General features: G+C 33.7%; 2 pseudogenes; one reads left to right on the top strand and one right to left on the bottom strand.

The window, feature by feature from the left end:
- The window catches only part of LOC140674208 (uncharacterized), a 48069-nt pseudogene extending 46841 nt beyond the window's left edge, over positions 1 to 1228 (bottom strand).
- Positions 1229 to 6300: 5072 nt separating this feature from the next.
- Positions 6301 to 7048, top strand: LOC140674203 (cytochrome c oxidase subunit 1-like; annotated as a pseudogene).
- The last annotated feature ends 16670 nt before the right edge of the window (positions 7049 to 23718 follow it).

Below are 23718 nucleotides of genomic sequence, written 5' to 3'. Positions count from 1 at the left end.
CCAAATGTTTTCTTCGATTGACCGGATAAATATTAATTTTAATTTATTTTAAAACCCTAATCTGATTTTCATATTTAATATTCTATACACTTATCCCATTAATTATTATTATAATTTTTATATATTTTAAAATTTCATTTAGATTTTCTTTAAGTAATAACTTTCCTTCAATTAATTTTAATTTAATTTGTTTGTTATTAATTTTTAATTTAGCCAGAATTCCCCCACTAACGTTTTTTATTTTTAAATGAACTATAATCTATATTTTTTTATTAAATTCAAATTTTTACTTTATTTTTATTTTAATGATTTTAAATTCTTTCATTTTAATTTATGTTTATATTAATTTAATAAATCTAATAATATATTTTTATTTATACCGCATTCGAGGTAATAATCCTCGCATAAAAATAATCAAAGATCTTATTAAATTAATTATAACAAATATTAACATAGAATATAAAAGTAAATTAGTAAATAAAATAATTCTAATAAATCTAAAAAAAATAATCATACCATATTCAGATAAAAAAATTAATGTAAATCCCCCCCTAAAATATTCAATATTAAACCCCGAAACTAACTCTGATTCGCCCTCAATAAAATCTATAGGGCTACGATTTAACTCAGCCAAAATTCTAATAAAATATAACAAAAATAAAGGATATAAACTAACTAAATACCAAATATAAATTTGATATTTATAAAAATCCAAAAAAGAGTATCTTTCTCTTATAATTATTAAAATTAAAATAATTAAAATAAACCTTACTTCATAAGATAATATTTGAGCAACAGATCGCATAGACCCTATTATTGAATAAATTGAATTTGCTGACCATCCTATAAAAATAATGAAATACCCGCCAATAGATATAAAAATAATTATTAATAAAATAGAATAATTTAAATAATAAAAATTAGTAGCAAACGGATATAATAATCATATAGATAATATAGTTACAAATCTCATTGAAGGAGTCAAATAAAATAATCGATAATTAGATTTATAAACATAAAATAATTCTTTATTTAATAATTTAATAGCATCGCTGAAAGGTTGCAAAATACCAACTAACCCGACCTTATTAGGACCTTTACGTATTTGTACATATCCTAAAAATTTCCGCTCTAATAAAGTTAAAAAAGCAATCCCTAACAATAAAATTAATAATAAAATTAATAAATTTAATAAATTTAAAACTAAATAATAATAAATATTTTTAATTATTACTTATATAAATTATTTTTATATATTTATAAATTCTAAATTTATTACACTATTCTGCCAAAGTAATCTACAATTTTTATAAAATTAATATTATTCTTTAATTTAAAAAAAATTTCAAATAAAAAGTCCTTTCGTACAAATTTATTTACACTTTAATTATAGATAAAATCCGATCTGGCTTACGCCGATCTAAACTCAAATCATGTAAAATTTTAATAGTCGAACAGACTAAATAATTAAATTTTTCCATCTAATTTTTATTTTAATTCAACATCGAGGTCGCAATCATTTTTTATAATATGATCTTAAAAAAAATATTACGCTGTTATCCCTAAGGTAATTAATTTTTCAATAATTTTTTTTAAAACTTATTCATATTTTCATAAATATATGATTATCTATTAAATAAAATTAAAAAAGTTTATAAAATTTTTTAATCCTCCCAACTAAATATAATTTTATACTAAATTTAAAAACTAATGTATTTTAATAAAAATTATATTAAATTCTATAGGGTCTTATCGTCCCATAATATTATTTGAACATTTTTATTCAAAATTTAAATTTTTATTATTTAATTTAAAAAGCTTAAATCTCATCCATTCCTTCATTCCAGCCTCCAATTAAAAGACAAATGATTATGCTACGTTAGCACAGTCAAATTACTGCGGCTATTTAATACACATCATTGAGCAGAACAAATCTTTAATTATTTTCTAAAAACCATGTTTTTATTAAACAGGTGGACTTAATTTTATTTAAATATATTAAATAAATTTATTTTGCCTAATTCTTTAATTAAATATAAATTATTAATTATTATCAAATTTTTAAAAATAAATTTTATAAATAATACTAATTTTATCATTATTAATTTTTAATTTAAATTAATAAAAATATTTTTTTAATTTATTAAATTTATTTTAATTTTAAAATTATAATTAAACTATGCTAAAATAAATAAATTATTAAATTTTTTCAAAAAATTTTAAATTTTAAAACCATTTTTATAAAATTTTTATAAATAATATTAATAAATTTTTTAAATTTTAAAATTAATTTATAGATTATCCCATAAATTTTTAATATAAATCAATATATTTATTGTAAATAAAAATTATTTTAAACTTTAATAAAAATTTACATATTTAAATTTATATCTAAATTAAATTTATATAAAAAAAAATTAAATATCAAAAAAATTGATTAAAATATCTTCTCTAAATAAATATTAAAAATAATTTTTTTATATTAAATTTTATTTATTTATTTAACTCTTTTTCTTTCGAGAAATTTATTTATCAATAATTTTTTTTAATAAACCCTGATACAAAAGGTACATTCAACTAAAATTACTCTAAAAAAATTTTTTTATTTTCATTTACATTACATTATCATTAAAATTAAAATAATTATTTTAAAATTTTTTACTAAAACTTTTTTTTTTTTAATATAATTTTATTTAATAATTTATAATATTTTTTCTTATATTTATTTATTATTAATAATTTATTTATTAATTATAATAAAATTTAAAAAATTTTTAATTAATCTTTTCAATGTAAATGAAAAATTTTTATTTAAACTAAAATTTTTTTTTATTCTAAATACATTTTCCAATATATTTACTTTGTTACGACTTTTTCCATAAATTTTTATTAATGAAAATGACGGGCAATTTGTACATATTTTATTTAAAATTCAATTTAAATATTTTTTTAACTTTACAATTAAATTCAATATTTATAAAACTTTTAAAATTTATTTCAATTAATTAAATTAAATGTAACTCATTTAAATCTTAACTATTCTACATTTTGATTTGAATTATAATTATAATTAATTTTTAAATTATTAATCTTTTAATATAATTTTTCAACAACAATATATAAAAATTAAATTAAGTAATTCTATTCGTGGATTATCAAATTAATCAACAAGTTCCTCTAAATCATAAAATACCGCCAAATTTTTTATTTTTAATAATTAACATTTAATATTTAATTATATTTTATTTTCATTTAAATAATAGGGTATCTAATCCTAATTTATTATATAAATTTTTTTAATTTTATTATTAATTTAAATAAAATTATTTAACTTTTAATATCTATTCATATTTCACCATAAAAAAATAAATTAGTTAAATATATTTATTTATTTATATATTTTATATTTATATATAGTTATTTAAATTTATTTTTATTTAAAGTATAAACCGCAATTGCTGGCACTTTATTTATTAATAATAAATTATAATTTTCTATTATAAATTTTTATTTAATTAATTATTATAAATACTAATTTATATATTATTAAATTATTTAAATTTTATATAATTTTTTAAAATTTTATTTATACTTTAAATTATAAAATAAATTAAAAAAAAAATTAATTTTGTAATTATATTTATTAATTATTAAAAACAAATTATAAAAATAATTTAAATTTAAATTTAATATGAATATAAAATTTAATTTATAATATACATAAAAAAAAAAATTAAATAATATTCCCCCCCCCTTTTTTATATTATTATCATTATTATTAATTATTAATAATTATTTAAATATATTAAAATATTTTATTAATAAATAATTTTTTTTTTCTATATTTTAGGTTTTTAATATTTTAAATTAAAAATAATGATTAATAAGTTTTAATTAATTAATATTAAATAATTAATGTTAATTAAATATTTTAAATATATATAATTAATTATATATTTATAAAAATAATTAAAATATTTTATTAACATTAAATAATAATTATTAAATAATATTAATGTATATATAAATAAAAACTTAAATTTTTAATTTTTTTTACTTTCTATAAAATACTCTCCTTAAATTTATATAAATAAGATTTTTAATTATTATTAATTATTTTATTTATGGATAAGTTTTTTAATTTTAATTTTAATAATATATTTTTTTTTTATAAATACATATAATTAAAATAGTCAATTATTAAATTTAAATAAAATTACTCTCTCCCTCTGAATTTTATTTTAACTAATTATACTTTTTTAATTCTATAATAACTAATTATTTTTAAAAAATCAATTTTTATAATAATTTTATTTATAATATTTTATTATTTAATTTATTAATTAATCTTTATAACTACTTTAATTTTAATAAATTCTTTTATTATTTTTACTAATACAAATTTAATTTAAATTATTTATTTAAATTTACTTATAACCTTTTTTTAAATTAAATTTACTTATCATATTTAATTTTAACTAATGATTAATAGTCAATTTTCAAAAATATTATACTAATTTATATTTATTTAATTAAAGTAAGTAAGCTAATTCTCTAAGCTTTTAGGTTCATACCCTAAATATAGAAATTTTATCTTTCTCTTATTTAATTAATTATTTTTGCTATTTAAATTTTATTAATAACTAAAAATTTATTTAATGATATGCCTGATAAAAGGATTATTTTGATAGAATAAATCATACATAATTTATATATGTTTTCATTTAAATTAATTTTTTTATATTTAATAGATTTAAACTATCTCAAAAAATTTCAAAAATTTTTATGCTTTATAATACATTAAAATATAATATTAATATTCAATATTTATTCAAAGTTTAATACAACTAAAAAATTAATTTTATTTATATGCATCATAATTTATTCATAAAATTTTTTTTAATGTCTTATTTAATTTATTTTTCTTTTATTTCTTTATTTTTATACGATTTATTAATAATTTGTATTATTATGGAAATTAATAATTTTTTATTCATTTGTTTTTTATCAATTAAATTAAAAAATAAAAAAATTATTTTTTTATATTATCTCATTCAAGCTTTAGCTTCCTTAATAATAATGTTAACTTTAATTATTAATAATTTTATATATATACAAATAAATTTTATTATAATCAATTTTTTTATCTCTATTATAATTAAATTAGGGATCCCCCCATTTCATTCATGAATCCCTTCTGTAGCTATTTTTTTAGATTGATATTCATTATTTATTTTTTTAACAATTCAAAAAATTATTCCTTTATACATAATTTCACTTATTAACCCTCCAATTTTTTTACTATATTTTATAATTTTAACATCTGCATTTATCTCCGCCTTTAAAATAATTAATTCAATAAATTTTAAAATTTTATTAAGATTTTCTTCAATTAACCAAATGTTTTCTTCGATTGACCGGATAAATATTAATTTTAATTTATTTTAAAACCCTAATCTGATTTTCATATTTAATATTCTATACACTTATCCCATTAATTATTATTATAATTTTTATATATTTTAAAATTTCATTTAGATTTTCTTTAAGTAATAACTTTCCTTCAATTAATTTTAATTTAATTTGTTTGATATTAATTTTTAATTTAGCCAGAATTCCCCCACTAACGTTTTTTATTTTTAAATGAACTATAATCTATATTTTTTTATTAAATTCAAATTTTTACTTTATTTTTATTTTAATGATTTTAAATTCTTTCATTTTAATTTATGTTTATATTAATTTAATAAATCTAATAATATATTTTTATTTAATTATAATTAAGCTTTTTAATAAACCAATATACATATATAAATTTTTTCACTCATATAGATTATTTATTTTTTTCATAATTTTAAGCTTAATCTTTTCATTAATTATAATTTCAATTTAGTTTGTATACAATTTTTTAAAATTAGATATATAATTTTCACTCCACTTAATCAATAAATTTTAAATATTAAGATTTTAAGTTAAATTTATAAACTTTAAATTTTCAAAGTTTACACAATAAAATTTTTAAAAATTTTTAAATCTTAAAAATTTTAATATTTTAATTTTTTATTAAAAATTTCTTTAAATTTGCAATTTAATATTTTTATTAGTTAAACTATAAAATATATAAAAAATTTATATTTTTATAACACATTTAATGTAATATCAGAAAATTAAAATTTTCTTAAATAAATTTATAATTTATTACTTAAATCAGACATGATATCTATTATTATCTCACTTAAACTTAGTAAATAATTTTATTATCAATAAAAATATACTATGAATAAGTGACTTTATTCAACTAATCACAAAGATATTGGCATTCTATATTTTTTATTTGCAATTTGGGCTGGGATAATCGGATCTTCTATAAGAATAATTATTCGTTTAAAATTAGGATCATCTAATGCATTAATTAATAATGATCAAATTTATAATTCAATAGTTACTAGACACGCATTTATTATAATTTTCTTTATAGTTATGCCATTTATAATTGGGGGATTTGGAAATTTTCTTTTCCCTCTAATACTTGGTTCACCTGATATAGCCTACCCTCGAATAAATAATATAAGTTTTTGACTTCTACCCCCTCACTCTCTCTACTTTTATTAAGTAATTTTATTAATGATGGAACTGGGACTGGATGAACAATTTATCCCCCTTTAGCCTCTAATACATTTCACAATGGTCCTTCAGTAGATTTAACAATTTTTTCTCTTCATATTGCCGGAATATCTTCTATTCTAGGGGCTATTAATTTTATTTCTACAATCTTAAATATACATCATAAAAATCTCGCAACTGATAAAATACCTTTTCTAGTTTGATCAATTCTCATTACAGCAATTCTCTTACTTTTATCCCTCCCAATTTTAGCCGGAGCAATCACAATACTTTTAACAGACCGAAATTTAAATACTTCATTTTTTAATCCGTCAGGAGGGGGTGATCCTATTCTTTATCAACATTTATTTTGATTCTTTGGTCACCCCAAAGTTTATATTCTTATTCTCCCAGGATTTGGGCTAATTTCCCATATTATCATAAATGAGAGAAGAAAAAAAGAAACCTTTGGTGCCTTAGGAATAATTTATGCTCTTATAGCAATTGGATTTTTAGGCTTTATTGTTTGGGCTCATCATATATTTACTATTGGGCTAGATGTTGATACCCGAGCCTATGTTTCAAACAGAGCCTATATCCGGAGAGCACCTGTGTCATCCTGAATGTACTGTTGCCCCACGCCTTGTCCAGCCACTCTGCCAGACAGGGCAGGACGGCCGATATCGTCCTCTCCCCGGATGTTGGGGGGCGCTCGTGCAGCGACGCGATCCATCGCTGCTCGAGAGACTTTTTCTCCTGGAGCTTCCAGGTGCCCAGTATCCTGGCCGGGATTTTGGTAACTCCTCCCCTGCGTGCCGCGGATTTCCAGTCATACAGACGTCTGTATGAATCGGCGACCATATGCAAAGGGGGTAGTCCGGCCAGGATGGTGGCCGCCGCGTCCTATAGCATCGGACGAGACGAATGGCCAACCTGCGCTGGACGCGACGCATCGCGTCCTGTATGCGTCTAGTGGCCATCGCCTCGCCCGCCCACACCGGTGCTGCATACATCAGTATGCTAAGGACGGTGTGCGCGTAGACGCGGCGCACTCGACCGTCTGGCCCTCCAAAATTCAGCAGCAAGCGGCTAATCGCTGCCGCCGCCTTCTCCGCTCTCGGGACCAGGCGGTCAAAGTGACCCGCAAAGCTTCATCGGCCGTCGATGTGGAGCCCCAGGTATTTAATCTGGGACTTCACTGGGACAACAGTACCGTCCACATCTAGTCGGGAGATGAGGGGAGGCTCCCCAGCGGCCCAGCGGTCGTAGAAGTACCGCCTCGGTCTTGCTGGGGGCCACCCTCAGGCCAATCCGGCTTATGGCCCTCACGAGGCCTGCCACCCCTTTGTTAGCCCTGTTTAGGGCTTCCCCCCAGTTGTCCCCCTCGGCTACCAGCAGGGTATCGTCGGCATACCCGATGACCCGGCAGTCGAGAGGGAGGGCGGTATGGAGGACCCCATCGTACCTGAGGTTCCACAACAGCGGGCCCAACACCGAGCCCTGTGGAACCCCGCAGTACACGCGACGGGTGTGACCCCGGCCGTCTTGGTCCCTGTATTCGAGCCTACGGTGACCGAAGTAGGCTCGAATACCTCTCACGAGGTATTCGGGGACGCGGTGGGTGTTAAGCGCGTCCCCGATTGCCTTCCACGGGAGGGTGTTAAAAACGTTGGACACGTCCAAAGCGACAGCCAACGCCACCCTCCCGCGTTTCCACAGCTGACTCCGTGAGGGTCCTGACGCGCAGTACGGCGTCCACCGTGGACTTGCCCTCACGGAAGCCATATTGTTCCTCGTGAAGGGAAAAGATCTCATCGCGCGCCAGATGCTGGATGAGTCGGCGAACGAGAATCCTCTCGTATATTTTACCGACCTCGTCCAGGCAAATTGGCCGGTACAATGACGGGTCACCCTCCTTCTTACCGCCCTTGTGGAGAAGAACCAACTTGGCTCTTCCCCACATTGGGGGGAATTCCTCCTCCGCGAGGCATGTATTAAAAATACCTCGTAGCCACCCGGATAGGTTTGGCTCCTCCAGGACGAGCTTCCAAACGCGCCTTGGAATGCCGTCCGGGCCAGAGGTCTTGTTGTTCTTAACCCCTCGGACGGCATCCTTCAACTCCTCCTCGGTGATTTCGAGATCCCTGGACCAGGCCTCGGCAGCGCCAGTGTTCGCGCTGCCCCAGTCGAGACCTCGAGGATCGGGGTTAGTCGGGAACAGGGTCCCGACTATTTGGCCCAGGGATCCCGAGGGGAGGGTTACCGTCACGGGGGGCGCCCAGTGACGTAGTTTATTCGTCACTATCTTGTATGAGCGCCCCCACGGGTCGGCGTCAAGGGACGCGATCAGCTCGTCCCATGATCTCGCCCTGGAAAAGCGAATGGCGACACTCAGCGCCACTCAAGCGGACCGATAGTCGCTGAGTGCCTCGACTTTCCAGGCCTCGTCACCACGGCGCTAGGCGCGTTTGAGGAGTCTCCTGGCCGCGACGGAGGAGGATCTCCTCCGTCCACCAGTACGCAGCCCGGTGCGAGTGGGGCCTGCTCTTGGGCATGGAGAAGTCGCACGCCTGGGTGATCGAGTCTACCAGGCGCGCGACATCCTCCACCAGGCTCCCCACTCCCTCCTCTGGCGGATGGTGTTGCCAAAGAATGGCCTGGACGTCCGCCGTCAACCTATCCGGGTCTAACTTTTTTAGATTTTATCGCGGCGATGGCGCACCGCCGGTCGGGCTCCCGAGCTGGAGGGTGGTACAACCAAACTCGATATATCGGTGGTCCGACAGAATCTCTTGGTCGACCACCCCCCATGACCAATTTAGGCGTGCCGCGGAGGGGGTTATCATAGTGAGATCCACTATGGACGCCCCCCGCAGCAGCCGGTCGCACGTAGGCTCGTTGCCGGTGTTTAGTAGGCATAGCCCGAAAGCCCCCATCCAGTCCAATAGGACCTCTCCCTTGAGGGTGGTGAGCCGATCTCCCCAGGCTTGCGCTCTGACGTTAAAGTCACCGGCCACCACCACCTCCTGGGGGAGAATGCTGCGTATACAGTGCTCCAACTCCCCCAGATACAGTTCAAATTGAGAAAGGCCCCAACTAAGCGGTGCGTAACACGCCACCACCGCGATGAAACCTCATTTCACCGCCACATACCCCCTTCCTGACTTAAGTAAGGAACAGGGGGGGTTGTGGTTGTCCGACCCGCGTATGACCGCGACCGTGCCAGAGCCGTCCACCCTCCAATTAGGGTGTTTTGATGGAGGTCAGTACGGCTCCGACACGATCGCCAGTCCTATACCACGCTCGGCAATAGTCTGCAGAAGTAAATCCTGCGCCCGCCGAGCATGGTTAATATTTGCTTGCAGGAATTTACAAGCCCTCATTCACGCCGGTATAATGGGCCCCCGTTGTTTCAGTCCCCCCGCCACCGGGCCGTGGAAGGGGAGCTCCATCAGTGTCCGATGCTGCATTACTCACGTTCTCAATTGCGCCCGGGGTAGGGGTGTCTTCTTTCTCGTTGCCTCGCTTAGTTTTACCTAAGCGTGGCTTCCTTTGGGGCTTGGGGGAGTCGGAGCATAGCTCTTTGCCCCCCGCACCCTCCTCGTTTCCTTTCCTGACCGAGTCCGCGCGCCGCTTGCGACACTCCGATGTGTCCATCGGCGCGGGCGCAGACTCGGCTGGGACCGTTTGATTCGCTTGTGGGATTTCTCCCACAACGACCTCCATCAAAAACGGACTTGGGTTTTCCTTATCGATTCCCCCCTTCACCCCTCCCGCCAACGGGGTGGGTTTTTTGGAGGGAGGAATCGATTTGGCCTTCTTCCTGTTGAGTTTTTTCGGGGGGTGGCAATTCATGCCCCCCATCCTGTGCCCCGCGGGTGCCCCAAGGTCAGCACAGAGTGCGCAGTGCACTCTTTGTTCTGAGCAGGAGTTGGCCTTATGGCCCTCTTTGCCGCAGCGGAAGCACAGGTTGGCACAGGATCGGTCGTTGCCGCATTGCTGCTGCACATGCCCCTCCTCCATGCACTTAAAGCATCGGAAAGGAAGCTGCGGCAACAGCTCGATGGGTAACCTGTACCACGATATCGGTACCTTTCCCATGTATTAGTTTGTTGGCCGCGTCTATTGGACATTGCACCAACAACGTATTGAGGCCGGTGCGGGGGGCCTTCACGAACGCTCCCACTTTGACGTCCGAGAACCCGCATTTACCCTCCCCGGAGATTGCGGCAACAATCTCCGCCCGTGTAATGGAGTCCTCCAGCCTCCGAATGCGGAGGTCGGCCATTTTCTGGAGGCATGTGACTCGCACCCCTTTGTTGTCCCCAATCACCTCTCTTACACGTTCGGCGAGTTGCCCCGCCTTGCGTGCCTTGTCCTCGCCGGAAATCTCCAGGATTAAGGCTTCGGTGAGACCTTTCCTTATCTTGAGGCTTCCTTCCTTGATTCCCAATTGGTCTAGTTTTACCTCCTTTCTGATGGCGGCTATGTTCTCGCCATATTTCTCTTCTGGGCAGGTTATCATGACCGCTGAGGTTTTGGGAACCTTCATTTTACCGGGTTTCTCTCCCCCCGCTACCTGCCCCTGCTTTCGCTTACCCTGTTCACTGGGCGGTGACCGGGCCGCAGCAACGGGTACACTTTTGGAGGGGAGGGGAGTCTGTCCTACTTTTTTCTTTCCCTTGCGTCCGACCACCACGCTCCACGGAGTTTCAGTGGTCGCAGAGGGGCCATATGTCCCGGGGTCTGTCGACTTCTTGTTGAAGGGCCCCGGGCCTAATGGTCCTCCGTCAGAGGGTGGAGTTTCAGAGGGTTCCCCATCTTGGCGAGATTTCCTTTCAGGTTTCTCATCGGCTGCGTGTACCGGCAGGGAAGGGAGGGGAGAGATCTTGGTGTTAGCACGAACCTGGCTTTCTCCCTTCTTCTTTTCCTTCTTAGCCGCTTTTTTCCTCTGGCTGCTTTTGGGAACAATATCCTGCGTCTTGGGCTGAGTTGGCGAGGGGATCTCAGCCTCGGCCTCCTTCCCCATTGGCGGCTGGGTATGTGCGTTAAGGGGAGCAGATTGGACCGCCTCCCCCTGCCCGTTCGTTGCTTCGAAGAATCGCAGCATCCTTTCCCTCAAGTCAACACCGATTTGTAGGTGTTGATTGAGGGCTTCGTACAAGATTGCGAACTCATTTTGGACTGGAGGGCGAGTGATTAGAGGAAGGGGTCGAGGGGATCCCTTTAAAAGAGGTCCCTGTGCCTCTGTTATACTCGCAGCCTGCGGTTTTACCTCCATGCAGGGGTCACCAATTAGGCTTGGGGACACGCATGCTGGAGATAGTCTGCCCTTCCTCGAGGCGGTCTTCTTTGGGGAGACTTTTTGGGGTGTCCTCAGCCTGAGAGACTGCCCCTCTTCGCTGTCGGAATCTGAATCTTGATCAGATTCTATGCGATTCCGTCCTCTAAGGTTCCTACAGCCCTTCTTCTTTTCACTTTTTGTGATGCTTCCCTCTTTGATCAGGCGAGTACTGAGTTGGTTCGTCAGCAATTTTACCTGGTCAACGAGTTCCTCCATTTGCTTCTTGAGCTCGCTCGTATCCTTTTCTTTTTCGGCTTTGAGGAGCTCCAATTGGTGCCAAAGTTCCTCCGCTTCATCGCTGTTCGGAGAGGACTGTATAGTCCTATCATGAAGGACTGCTGTGGCAGCCATAATGGACGCCACAGCCTTTTTCATTTCTCCTTCTAGCGGATCTTTAATGTTCTTGGAGACCTGCAGGCTCTTAAAAATGGTCACGCAATGCAAGTTGCAATATCGTATCCGACACCACAGCCGGTGTCGGAGAGTGGAAGAACATCTCCCTCGCTACCCTCTGGTTGTCCCGGCATCTCTTCCAGGCCTGTCCTTCGGGCATTGAGGCACCTAGGGCCCAATCCGTGTCCCCTCTCTCTCTGGCCTCTTCTTTTGCTCTGGCCCTTGCCTCCTTTTTCTCTCTGGTCCCTTCACTCGTAGTGATGGGCCTTCCTTTACCTCTCTTGGCGGAGCTGACGTCCGACTGCTCGTCCTCCGAGCTAGCATAGTACGACCCAGCGTGTGATCCAGCTTCGTACTCGCCACGCTACTGGCGCGTGATCCCGCTGGGAACGCCAAGTCCTCGCCACTAGGTGCAGGAGTTATACCTGTATCGGTATGTTTCCTCCTTTTCCCGCTCGCTTAGCAGCTATGGCATATATGCCTCGCGTTATGAGGGCATTTGCTCGTCTTTCTGGCCATTGGAAATTGGAGGTATCTCCTTTCCAACGCCTCCCTCGCTGCCGTACCATCCTGGATAGCCGTGATGGTAGGTTTGCCGCCAGATGTCGATGGCCCTGAGTACGAAGGCATATCCTTCCCCTCAGAGCTTTCGGGTATTTCGGGCACCTTAAAGGTCTCCCCAGTCGCTCCGTCCGCAGACAATTCTGCGGTGATTTCCGCCTTGGTCTTCTTATTTATTTTTTGGGAATTCATTATTCTGAATAATCCCGCTCCCCGCTGCAGCTCCGTCACCCAGGGTGTACCCTCACCTGCCGCAGAGTGTCCCGAAACATGACCGGCAACACTCCACGACAGGGCCCCAAGTTCCCCCGGGGGGGGGGGTGACATACGACACGGGCCGGGGGATATACATCCCCGGCACTGGTCCCCGGCCCCTTACTCACCCATGGAGGTTTTGACGCCTCCATGGGCTTTCGAGGGTTCCCGGCCTCCGACCTCCAGGATACCGCAGCGGGTGGTGCCACCCGGGGGGCCCCATGGACGGTTGGGACTGGGTCGCCGCTCGCCGGCCCAGTCTTCCCGCCATGACGACCAGCTTGCACGCGCCCTTGACGGAAGTTACCTCCCGTCAGAGGGCCCCGACGGTGCACCGCTTCGGAAGGAAAACGGTCGCGATGCACCGTCGGGCTCCATCCCGTCGAACCCTGCCTCCGAATACGTCCGAGCGGCTCCGACGGCCGAACCGACCCGGCGCCGTTGGGCTATGCCCGTGCGGCCCGCGCCGGCCCTCTTCCGCCTCCCCGACCCCGTCCTCGGAAAACGTCCGAGCGGCTCGGAAGAGGCCCATGTGACGTCCCGCCAAAAAAGTTCAAACTAAATTTTCCAAAATATAAACGTACAGCTAGAGATATGAACACAAAGTATGAGATATACATATATATCTCAACTTGAATTTAATAAAATATTTAATCAAGCATAGTATTATATAGCTATTAAATTGGACATCGCTTACATAGAAGTATTAACAAAATAAAACTGACCTTATCAGAAAAATAAGAAAAATATTTGTAATCATTAAACTACTATATATTAACTTTTCAAATAAAAGATAAAATTCTCTTTACTAAAATATATGGAAATAAAATAATCATCGAAATTTAATTACGCGATTGTTACAGAAACACTTGCAAACTAATTATATTAGAGTTAAATCATATTAACAATCACTTTATAAATCTTACACTTTCATAACTATAATGAAAAGAAAAATAAAGAAAAAGAAATATTATTCAGTAAAGTACATTTCGGAAAGCATACGCACACTGGCATTGAGAACCATATATATATATATATGCCAATCCATATAAATTAATATATTTAATAAGATTAATAAGCTGATTCTATATATCAACATGTAAATCTAAATGGAAGACTTTCTCTTAGTGTAATTGATGAAAAAGTAATATTCTAAAAAAATAACGCATGACACGTATTATACATATATGTCTATATATATATATTCATATATATATATATGTAAAGAAGAGCTAGTCTCCTATGCTAAAGCAAAACCATAAGGAATCATGATAGAAAGGAATTATAAATTAAAATAACAGTAATTGCATTAATTAAATTTTCCATATGGATACTATAATAAAAACGGATATGTCATTACAAAATATGTAATACAACAAGAGAGAAAATTAAAAGAAATTTAAATATAAAAGCATAAATTAAAAAGTGAAAAGAAAAGAAATATTAATTATGAGACATAATAATTTTGAGAATGAACATTAACTCTTGCTATAGTTAAATTAATAAGTCTCTCTTGCTGTAAAAAGAATTATAATATAAGAGTGCGAAATTATTATAATACAAAGAGCCTTTCATCCGCATGATGACGCAATAGGCGACGGCGAGAAAGACTTAGTGAAATCGAATATTATTCTTATCTCTTGACGCAGAGACCCGATGAAACCGAATATTATTCTTATCTCTCGACGCAGCGACGAAACGAAATATTATAACAACGTGCCTTTTGATATTCGCCGCTGAATATCAACTTAAGATTAAGAAGAGCTCACCGCTTCTGATGTCTTCGAAGGCGGAGAGTTCCCTCACCAAGAGCAAGAATCCATCTCCACCGGATGAATAAGCCAACCCGGGAAGTCTTGGATCCACCGGACGCCTAGAGGGAGGTGACCCGAAAGTGGGGACGGAGCGCAGAACGTCAGTCGAGCTTGCGGACGGAGTCAGTCTTTCACCACCGGTCGTCTAAAACAGTCGCCAACAACCCATCAACCTAAAAAGTCGCTTTCCTAACTTCATCTTAATAAGTCACTTCAACATCTCTCCGAAACGTTAGTCCGAAGTCGTGAAAAGTCTCTGTGTCTTTATACATTCACTGCGTCCTAAAATCAATTTTAACTTAATCTTCGTCAGTTACTTTGTGTCGTCAAGGTAGATCTTTAATAATACTTTACTTTCTCGTCTTCGCGACTCGTCTTATATTATAATTTAGAGCTTAGACTCACTCTACATTATAATTTAGAATTACTACTTTATTGTTAATTAATTTCCAATTTCTGGTACAGTGCAGTTGTACCTTTTTTATTTGAATTGTGAACAACATTTGTAATCATTATTTGCAACCTCTGTAAAATCTTTAAGCTTTTAAAATACATAGTCGCTTATTTCAGAATATTCACAAGTTAATTATTTTAATACAGTGTTCCCTCACCCCCAACCAGTATTTACTATAATTAATTTAATATCGATTAAATATTTAACGTACGTCTGGATCTTGAGCGTTAGCGAGACCCGTGCCTGGGATAGAGCAGAGTGACGTGCCCCTCGTGTTAGTTCGAGCAGAGCTGAGACTTAGTCGATGAGCTGCTTGAATGTCGCTTGATCCAGATTGTCAAACTGAAATGAATAACTTTTTAAATTAGAATAAAATTTTGGTTATAATTTATAGTAAATGCCTGGTTCTCGTCGCGCCGGTAAACGACATAGACAATTACGTGCCGCTTTACGCCGACAGAGATAAATTTCGAACAGTGATAACGGTCTCAGTCAAGTTGAAAAAGACAATCCAATTAACGTACCGGACAATCGAAGAATTGTCGTAGAACTTTTCGATCAGCTTCCTGCATCTGACTCGGTTGAAGTTCTCATCTCGCGAAGAACCTTCGAATTTATTGGCTGGCCCGAACCTTTGGTTGAAATCAAGCTGCATCCTGCCTCAACCTCTACCACTGACATCCCTGAGGGAGATCCACGACGTCCAGAGTACGAGAAAAAGGCCCAGGAAAATCAGCAAAACTAGAGACATTAATAAAGGTAAATCACTATTTTAAATACATACACACATACGCATATGATCAATCAAGAAGAATATTACTATTTTAATAAAAAGAAAACGCACTCATATTCCAACAAAATATAATAAAAAAAAAGAAAAGAATTCCGAATTAAACTACTATTATAACACATCGTGTTTGACATTTATATGACATCATATTACTTTATCAACTTCAATTTTGCAAAACAATTATAATTACAATCTAGATATATGCTTTTACGATTAATGCAATAAACTGTTCCACCTTCAAGCTCCGAAATAAAAATCTTTTATACAGTTAACTAGACATACATACAAGATATATATATATATATATATATATATATATCTCTTTTTAATAACTCACAGTTCAGACTATTGACTCTTAAAATTACAAATTGACTCACATTTTAATACCATTCTTAAGAATTATAAAGTTAAAATACTATACCAAGAAAATTGCAAATTTAGAATAAAATAAAATAATCGATCTATCAATGTAAGAGAATTAACTACTCGCTACACTTAATTTAATAATAATAATAACGGAGCATCCCTTGGTTAATTTCTTCTTCCTATTTTCCATCGGAGACAGTGATTTTGACAACAATAAATTATATCGCTGGCCTCCACCACACCATATTCCAGTGTACATTTCTTTTGTTACGTGCTCGCACGTCTCGCGATCCACTGTTATCGTCCACCTCAGTGTCAATACCAGGGTTGCTCTCTATTTAGTTTTTTAGGGCAACCTGTTTAAACCGGCTATACCCAGGGAGCCGCCGAGAGCTAAGTCTTGACCCTTTTGATAATCAGGAGATTTTTTTTTTTTTTATTGATCGGGAACCACTACAATTGAGGCTTGGTTCATAAGCTCAATAATAATATCGTCTAAATTGTAAATAATGTTTTCTTTATTTTCTTCCAAGAATTGTATTAATATTCCTAGTATAGTGTCAGGTCCTTGGGAAGAATTTTGTTGTATTTCAGCGTCAGTTACTCTTGGTTTCATTGATTATCAATTTATTTGAGGCTAATATAGAGAGATAGAGATAAAAATTTTGTGTTCGTTGTGAAAACGTATTGAGTGTATTGTAGATATTGTTAATTTAAATTTCTATGATCAATGATTCTTTGACACCCGGCATATGAGATGTGTATATAGGGTGGCTCTAAAGTAGGATTTTGTCTTTATTATTTAGTAATGACTGTTAAGAGTTATCTTAACTTATTATTTAAGAAATTCTATAACTCTTACAATTAATTCATTTAATTAATTATTATAGGGACTGATTTGGAGAGGCGAGATTAAGGACAGATTATCGTCATTTCAAGTCCTTTATAATGGAATTGGTCCGATCTTCCCAGGATGAACCAGTAAGAACAAGATGGCTGACGTCTTATAAACAAATGGAAATATTTTGTAACCAATTAAGGGTGAGTTTACGAAATTTTGGTTACAAGATATACAGTGAATACTGCATAAAATAAACCAGTTAAAGTAGTATCTTTACAGGTGCAAAATTGTGATTTATTGAATAGCAAAAATTCTAAAGTTGTCTTAATTTAGTTCAAGTTTTGCATAAATCTTAGTTTAGTGGTAATAAGAAGTTTTAAGGGTATTTGGGGTCATTAGGTCCGGAAATAAAAAATTTCAAAATGGCGGTCAAAATGTGTAAAATTGGCTAAAAAGTGTATTCTCAAAGTTTCAAGCAAATTGGAAATTTTGTTAATTATTTATTTATTTTGTGGTAAAATTTTATGGTTTTTATTTTTATTATATAACGTTATTGTTAATTATTCATGAGGAGAAAAATTTGTTAAAATTATTATTTTACAAGTAGGATAGAATAACTGAGACAATTTCTAACTTTATATCTCCAATAGATTCGTTGTTATTTGATTTTACAAGTAATTTGTAAATTAAATTATGTAAGAAAAATAATATTTTGTAATTATAAAGGAGTCTAATTATAATAATTGGACTAAAATTTTGATGAGAAAAATATGATATCGTTTATAAATTATTGTTAATTAACAAATGGATTGTTTATAAGTATATGTGTATGGAGGGTTTTAACAATTACTCTAATGTGCAAATGTATGTTAAAATTATTATCTTAACGTGTCACTTGATTGTTTATTTATAAACAAATGGACTCGGTTTTATTATAAGTTGAGAAGAAGGGGATGAAAACTTTTCTCAATATGATTGTTAATTGCTTGATATAAATTAATATATATTTTTGAACAAGTTATGCTCGTATAGTAATGAAAAGAATTGATTATTTTTAATTATGTAGGGGATTTTGTGACTCATGAATTCTTTGAATGGATTTTCTTATTTAATAATAAAATAATAATAATATGCTAAATAATAATAATGTGTTGAATAAGGCGTTTTAATTTTTCAAGGGAAGATAGTATACAAATAAATGAATTTACACTGGAATATGGTTAATTAGAGGCCGGTGCTATTATTTATTTAAAAAGTCACCGTCTCTGATGGAGAAGGAAAGTGGTAGTTATAAGAAGGATGCTCCTTATGACATTATTTATTAAGATAAGTATCGCGGATCCTTCTTTTATATATATTTATTTATTTGTTCTCTTGTCATAATTAGAAAAATTAATAATTAGTAATTTGGTGTTAATCTATAAATAAGGTTAAAATTCATTGTTTTCATAAATACTTATACATGGTTGAAAAGATTCTTATTAATACTTTATTTGTCTAAAAGCTTATTATGAAGATTTATTGTTATAGTTAATTATTTAGTGAAGTATAGATATATATATATACGTTGCTAATTTATACGTGAGTTATATCTAGGAGCTAAGGGAGGAACAGTTTATTATATGAACAGTAATATATATATATATGTATATGTGTACTTACAGTTGTATTAATTATTACTATGTTTATTCGTTATATCAATATATATATATATGTATGTATAATGAAATTTTTACGTATTTTATATTTGAAATAATATTATTAAATGATAGAGAAAATGCTTTAATATAGTGAAAGCAATTGCAAATAAAATTTCTAAAAATTTAATTATAATTTTTATGATTATAAGATAAGGTAGTAATATGGTTACTAATGTGTAATTAAATTAATGTTGAATTAAAATAATATTAAGAGATAAAAGAAAAGAAAAATATGTGTATATATATATATATATATATATTTATATGTGTGTGACTTACCTTAAAATATTTTATTGTTGTGAGTTTTCCTGTGTCTTCTCACGTGCTGTTCTTCGTGGATCAAATTCGGGGATGTCTGCGACAGAGATCTCAGGAGGAAATAGTTCAATCTGCACCAGTGGTCCGGGCCATCCAATGAACTCGAAGGTTCTTCGGGTGCTGGGGATGTCAACTGGCTCTAAGGCCTGCGGCCACTCGAAGAGTTCAACTACGATTCTTTGATTATTTGGTATGTCTATAATAAGTTCTTCACTATTTCCAGTTGTTTGATTAAAAGCATTAATTTGGTTTTGAAGTTGCCGTTGTTGGCGTAAAGCGGCGCGTAACTGTTTGTACCTTTTACCGGCGCGGCGAGTACCAGGCATCTACTATAAATTATCGTGAATTATTTTTATTTTGCTAAATTAACTTTTGTTAACAATCTGGATTAAATGACGCCCAGACAGCTCATCGACTAAGTCTCAGCTCTGCCTGAACTGTAACGAGGGGCACGTCACTTTGCTCTTTCCCAGACTCGGGACTCGCTATCGCTTTATCCAGATAGAGTAAATAATAAATTTCTAATGACTTTAATATTTAGTTAATATTGTAATAATAAATTTGTATAATATTTAATTGTTTATAGTAAATGTTGGCTCTGGGATGTAGGAACACTGGATCTAACAATTCACTTGAAGTAATGCAAGAGTAAGCTAGTATATTTTAAATGTCAAAATAATTTTACAAAGTTGCAAGTATATAAGTTGCTATGATAATGTTATTAATTAAAACGAGAGGTACATCCGCACTGTACCGAGATTAAAGATATCAATGGTAATATAGCATTAAATCTAAATTGATTTAAAACAAGTCGCGGAGTAGATGAATCTTAAAATATTAAAAGACTCTACCTTGACGACACAAAGCAGTAGCCAGAAAGACTAAGTTGAATTATATTTTAGGACGCAGCGAACAAAGACTCAGAGATTCTATCACTTAGGATGACTTCTTCACGTTAACTTATGATGAACGACTTATTAAGATGATGAGTGGTTAGCGACTTTTAGGTTGAAGGTAGGAAGACGACTGTTTTAGATGACCGGTTGTGAATGACTGACTCTGTCCGCAAGCTCGACTGACGTTCTGCGCTCCGTCCCCACTCTCGGGTCTCTCCCTCTAGGCGTCCGGTGGATCCGAGACTTCCCGGGTTGGCTATGTCATCCGGTGGAGATGGATTCTTGATCTTGGTGAGGGAACTCTCCGCCTTCGAAGACGTCACAAGCGGTGAGCTCTTCCTTATCTTAATTTGATATTCAACGTGAATATCAAGAGATACGTTGTTATAATATTCAGTTTCGTCGGGTCTCTGCGTCGAGAGATATGAGTAATATTCGGTTTCATTAGTCTCTTCGTCAATGGATAGGAATAATATTTGATTTCACTAATCTCTGCGTTGATAGATAGTATTTAGTCTCGCTGAGTCTCTATGTCGATAGATAAGAATAATATTCGATTTCATTTAATCTTCCTTCGTCAAGAGATAAGTATAATATTCGATTTCATCGAGTCTCTGCGTCAAGTGATAAGAATAATATTTGATTTCACTCAGTCTTTCTCGCCGTCGCTTATTGCGTCATCATGCGAATGAAAGGCTCTTTGTATTATAAAATAATTTCGCACTCTTATATTATAATTCTTTTTACAGCAAGAGAGACTTATTGATTCAAGCATAGCAAGAGTTAGTATTTCTTTTCGAAATTATTATGTCTCATCATTAATATTCTTTTTCTTTTCACTGGTTAATTTATGCTTTTATTTTCTTTTAATTTTCTCTCTTGTTGTATCACATATTTCATCTTAACATTTCCGCTTTTATAATAGTATCTATATGGAAGATGCAGGTTAATACTGTTATTTTAATTTATAATTCTTTTCTATATTGATTCTTTATGATTTTTACTTTAGCATTGGAGAATAGCTCTCTTTTACACACATATATATATATATATATATATATATATATATATATATGTATGTATAATACTTGTCATGTGTTATCTTTTTAGAATATTACTTTTTCATTAATTACACTAAGAGAAAGTCTTCCATTTAGATTTACATGTTGATATATATTAAATAAATTAGCTTATATAGATTTGCATATATATATATGTATTTCTTAACGCTAGTGTGCATATATTTTTTGAAATGTACTATTTCTTTTTCTTTTTCTCTCTCTCTTTTTTTTATTTTTTTGTTATAGTTATAAAAATGTAAGATTGATAAAGCGATTTAATTCTAATATAACTAATTTGCAAGTGTTTCTGTTACAATCGTGTAATTGAATTTCAATGATTCTGATACTATAGTAGTGTTTTTTTTTTTTTCATATATTTTAGTAGAGTGAATTTTAACTTTTACTTGAAAATTTAATATATGGTAACTTAATGATTACAATTTTTTATTTCTTTACTGATAAGGGTCAGTGTATTGTTTTTGGTCTAATTTTTATAAGAAGTTAATTTGTTTAAAATTTATATTCATTAAGGACAATATTACTTAATTATGATTTTGTATAAGCAAACATTTGGTAATATGCCGAATTGTATATATATATGTATACAGCGTACATTTTATAATTGAGCAGTATATTTGTGTTTTTGAAAATTTTTATTTTTGGCGGGACGTCACATCGTCAAGGTAGATCTTTAATAATACTTTACTTTCTCGTCTTCGCGACTCGTCTTATATTATAATTTAGAGCTTAGACTCACTCTACATTATAATTTAGAATTACTACTTTATTGTTAATTAATTTCCAATTTCTGGTACAGTGCGGTTGTACCTTTTTTATTTGAATTGTGAACAACATTTGTAATCATTATTTGCAACCTCTGTAAAATCTTTAAGCTTTTAAAATACATAGTCGCTTATTTCAGAATATTCACAAGTTAATTATTTTAATACAGTGTTCCTTCACCCCCAACCAGTATTTACTATAATTAATTTAATATCGATTAAATATTTAACGTACGTCTGGATCTTGAGCGTTAGCGAGACCCGTGCCTGGGATAGAGCAGAGTGACGTGCCCCTCGTGTTAGTTCGAGCAGAGCTGAGACTTAGTCGATGAGCTGCTTGAATGTCGCTTGATCCAGATTGTCAAACTGAAATGAATAACTTTTTAAATTAGAATAAAATTTTGGTTATAATTTATAGTAAATGCCTGGTTCTCGTCGCGCCGGTAAACGACATAGACAATTACGTGCCGCTTTACGCCGACAGAGACAAATTTCGTACAGTGATAACGGTCTCAGCCAAGTAGAAAAAGACAATCCAATTAACGTACCGGACAATCGAAGAATTGTCGTAGAACTTTTCAATCAGCTTCCTGCATCTGACTCGGTTGAAGTTCCCATCTCGCGAAGAACCTTCGAATTTATTGGCTGGCCCGAACCTTTGGTTGAAATCAAGCTGCATCCTGCCTCAATTTCTACCACTGACATCCCTGAGGGAGATCCACGACGTCCAGAGTACGAGAAAAAGGCCCAGGAAAATCAGCAAAACTAGAGACATTAATAAAGGTAAATCACTATTTTAAATACATACACACATACGCATATGATCAATCAAGAAGAATATTACTATTTTAATAAAAAGAAAACGCACTCATATTCCAACAAAATATAATAAAAAAAAAAGAAAAGAATTCCGAATTAAACTACTATTATAACACATCGTGTTTGACATTTATATGACATCATATTACTTTAACAACTTCAATTTTGCAAAACAATTATAATTACAATCTAGATATATGCTTTTTACGACTAATGCAATAAACTGTTCCACCTTCAAGCTCCGAAATAAAAATCTTTTATACAGTTAACTAGACATACATACAAGATATATATATATATATATATATATATATATATATATATATATCTCTTTTTAATAACTCACAGTTCAGACTATTGACTCTTAAAATTACAAATTGACTCACATTTTAATACCATTCTTAAGAATTATAAAGTTAAAATACTATACCAAGAAAATTGCAAATTTAGAATAAAATAAAATAATCGATCTATCAATGTAAGAGAATTAACTACTCGTTACACTTAATTTAATAATAATAATAACGGAGCATCCCTTGGTTAATCTCTTCTTCTTATTTTCCATCGGAGACAGTGATTTTAACAACAATAAATTATATCGCTGGCCTCCACCACACCATATTCCAGTGTACATTTCTTTTGTTACGTGCTCGCACGTCTCGCGATCCACTGTTTATATGACACCTCACCACACAGTGCTGAACCTGCAAAGAACCTTACT

The sequence above is a fragment of the Anoplolepis gracilipes genome, chromosome 2, assembly GCF_047496725.1.
Source record: "Anoplolepis gracilipes chromosome 2, ASM4749672v1, whole genome shotgun sequence".
Classification (NCBI taxonomy): Eukaryota; Metazoa; Arthropoda; class Insecta; order Hymenoptera; family Formicidae; genus Anoplolepis; species Anoplolepis gracilipes.
The sequence above is the reverse complement of the archived record's forward strand: the minus strand, read 5'-3'. Positions and strand labels throughout refer to the sequence as shown.